The sequence below is a fragment of the Temnothorax curvispinosus genome, unplaced genomic scaffold (assembly GCF_003070985.1).
Source record: "Temnothorax curvispinosus isolate PA1 unplaced genomic scaffold, ASM307098v1 QBEX01018328.1, whole genome shotgun sequence".
In the NCBI taxonomy this organism is placed as follows: domain Eukaryota; kingdom Metazoa; phylum Arthropoda; class Insecta; order Hymenoptera; family Formicidae; genus Temnothorax; species Temnothorax curvispinosus.
In genome coordinates this window covers 1-3,376 of record NW_020228108.1, presented here as the reverse complement: position 1 = coordinate 3,376, position 3,376 = coordinate 1, and the positions used below count along the sequence as shown (strand labels likewise).

The following is a 3,376-nucleotide window of genomic DNA, read 5'->3' as shown; positions in this document are numbered from 1 at the left end:
AGATAATTTTAATTAAATATTTATAAACTCGGTAATTAGCCGAAATATAGATTTTTAGTTATTTATGTTAAAAGAAGAAGGCGCTAGTGTTCCCGAAGGACCGTCTGCAATCAGAATTAATATGAACGTTTTAAAAATTATTTTATACTGAAATAAATAAATATACAGGCTAATAAGTCTGTAGCTATAAGCGATAGTTGCTAATTAAGTTTGTCACTCATATTTTCATCTTGCAGAGGACCTCCGTAACGAGATCAAAGATGTACACCAGCTGTGCAGGGTGAAGAGGTTATCTCAAACGCCCTTAATTGGGCCACAGTCCAATTACGAGCGACTCAAATGTCATTACCGCTGAGAAGTACTTCTTGCCATTTGAGTCAGCATGTCAGAGCTAGTCACTACGGATTGTGGTGACACAGCACTGGACTGCCTGCAGAAGTTAATCGCATATAGCCATCTCACTGGCAATGTGCCTGATTCAACGGAGCCTAACAAGCTGCTGATTGTGCGCATTGTCGAGACAATTTGCGGTTGCTTCACCGGTCCACCGACCGATGAGAGTGTGCAGCTGCAGATTATTAAAGCTCTGCTGACTGTAATGACAAGCCAGCATGTGGAGGTATACGAGGATACGGTACTGTTAACAATTCGTACTGTTTACAACGTTTACTTGTCGTCGCGCAACCTGGTGAATCAAGCAACAGCCTGTGCGACTCTCACGCAGATGATCAACGTGATCTTCGCGCGAATGGAGACTCAGGCGGAGGAAGATAACGTGAGGCTTGATAGGGAACATCAGCAGGAGGGTTCTGTCATAGCAAACGGCAAAACTGAAGCTGAGCTAAGTCTTAGAGCCTCCGCATAAGACTTTCGTATGGTAACGTAGTGTAACGAAACGTGGGTCAACGCACAAGAAACGTATCGGTTACGGCGTTATACGTCAATACGTTTCTTGTGCATTGATCTACGTTACGTTACTATACGAAAGTTTTGTGCGGAGGCTCTAACCGATACGTTTCTTGTGCGTTGATCCACGTTAAGTTACGCTACGCTATATACGAGAGTCTTGTGCGGAGGCTCTTAGTTAGCTAAGTCTAACTAGCTCATCTTCATGAAACTTTACGTTGCGTGCGTCTATTTAATGACGATGGATGTAGAAAGCTCTTCAAATCACTTCGAGAGGATTATCAAAAGCGATCTCCATATATCGCATATTTAATCAGATGTCGTCAGGGATTGCTGTTGACATTAGCTCACTTAGATAGGTACTGTTTATATATAAATATCATTTTTGTATGTAATGTATAAGTAAATGTAAGATGTTTAAATGTAAGATGTTAACCGTTTAATAATAATATTTTTCAGATTATGCGTGCGAGTTAAGTGCGATCGGGATGCTATCAATAATCATCTTGTATCCGTTTGTGTGAGGGTATTTTTGGAAAAAAAAGAAAGCTTTCCTCCTGCGAAGAGTTTAAAAAGCTTACGCTAGCTGACGAGAAACAGGTTCTCGTGGATAATTTTATAGAGAAGGTCCACGTAGAAATGGACAACGATCCGATTTGGCAATGTACATGAATATAATTATTTATCTCGCAATTGATCTTAGCGGAGTGCTCAGAGACGTCTGAACTTACTTCTTACTTTCAGCGGCAAGCGCCAACCAGTTAGATTTGGCGAGAGTCGTAGTGGAAAGAACCGTCATGGCACGGGTATACCACAATACGCTCTATCTAAATGAAGATGGAGATGTATATAGGGACCAGCTTTTTCACGGTCATATCAATAAGTTGGCAAAGGTCGTAACTTCAAATCACAGGGACCTACGCATTTCAAAAGTTTATCATTACGAATGCCCCTAGTCATGGGCGCAGGCTGAATTGGCTGTGATATCGGTGTATAAGACTCCTAGGGATAAGTTGCAGTGTGTATTTTGTTGCGCGACTACCATCATGAATCTCTTTTCCATGGCGTCGGAAAGAGGCATACCTGCTGCCGACGATCTGACTCCCGTGTCTACAGGTATGTCATAATCAAGGTATGCGATTGAAAAGAGAATTGTGATTTTAGCAAGAAGAGTGATTGTTAACGTGTGCTTAATTTCAGACTAATTCGCCGTCGTTGTATCGACTGTTCAATATGTAGACAGCTTTTACGGGAATCGATTGGAGAGAGAAGAACAATATTGGTGGACGCAGTTCTGCGCCGCGATCGAGTTAAGACAATGGATTAACAGTTTCTCAAGAGTATCACGATAAATAAGATTAGATTCGATGCTGGTGATAATGTAGAAATGTATCATAATCATAATTTGACGATTTCATAAAGAAGAAGACCAATATCTTGTGTAAAGCTAGCTGAACAGTTTTATGCTTCCAGTATCAATTAAAATTTTTAAATAACCTCTTAAATAGTCTAACTGTTAGTTCTTTCGCACGTTATTATGTAACATTAGCAAAGACTGAATTAGATTATACGTAAAGTGTGGCTTTATCTTTATTTGTAACTCTATTGTACAATATGTCACAGGACATCGAAAAAAAAAGAAACGTTTAGATATTCTATAATTTATGTACAATACAGAACTTATAGAGAATTGATAACCATTTAGCAGGATAAACTGTGTTGGCGTACTCTTTCTACATGCGCACCTTCCTCAAGAGCCGAGACTCAAACCAGAGCCGTGAAAAATATCGCCAATTTCGTAGAGCTTTTGTACAGTTTTACTCTAGGAATATCGCGAGAGAAAGAAAGACTTCGGAGATTTTTATCTGAATCGATCAACATAAAGAGAGAGCATAGTAAAGAAGCTATTAGCTTTCGAGAATTTGAATGCATAATACTTTGTTATAATACTATGAGCGAATTAGTTTACGTCACTCTGTCAAGTTTTAATATTAAATTACTAATAATATATCGATATCGGTAGTTTAATAATAATACATTTAAAAGCGCTCAATTTAAAAGTAGGGCAATCCTAATAAACGACTGTAAAAAAAATTCAAGGTGGAACGCAATGGACAATCCGGTTGCTCTGACATGCTAACTTAAATGGCAAAAAGTACTTCTCAGCGGTAATGACATTTGAGTCTCTTTTAATTAGGTTGTGGCAGGGCGTTTGAGATAACCTGCTCTTTACCCTGCACAGCTGGTACAATCTTTACAAACTTAATTAGCAACTATCGCTTATAGCTACAGGCTTATTAGCCTGTATATTTATTTATTTCGGTATAAAATAATTTTTAAAACGTTCATATTAATTCTGATTGCAGACGGACCTTCGGGAACTCTAGCGCCTTCTTCTTTTAACATGAATAACTAAAAATCTGTATTTCGGCTAATTACCGAGTTTATAAATATTTAATTAAAATTATCT

At 38.5% G+C, this 3,376-nt stretch overlaps 1 long non-coding RNA gene across 2 annotated transcripts; it reads left to right on the top strand.

Moving 5' to 3' along the window:
- Nucleotides 1-860: 860 nt before the first annotated feature.
- LOC112468331 lies at nucleotides 861-2,620 on the top strand. 2 transcript variants are annotated; one of them, XR_003042378.1, is made up of 4 exons: nucleotides 861-1,265; nucleotides 1,366-1,570; nucleotides 1,651-2,022; nucleotides 2,107-2,620. It is a non-coding gene; the product is annotated as an uncharacterized LOC112468331 (long non-coding RNA). The 2 variants fall into 2 exon arrangements; XR_003042379.1 differs by having other exon boundaries at nucleotides 1,651-2,038.
- Nucleotides 2,621-3,376: the final 756 nt, after the last annotated feature.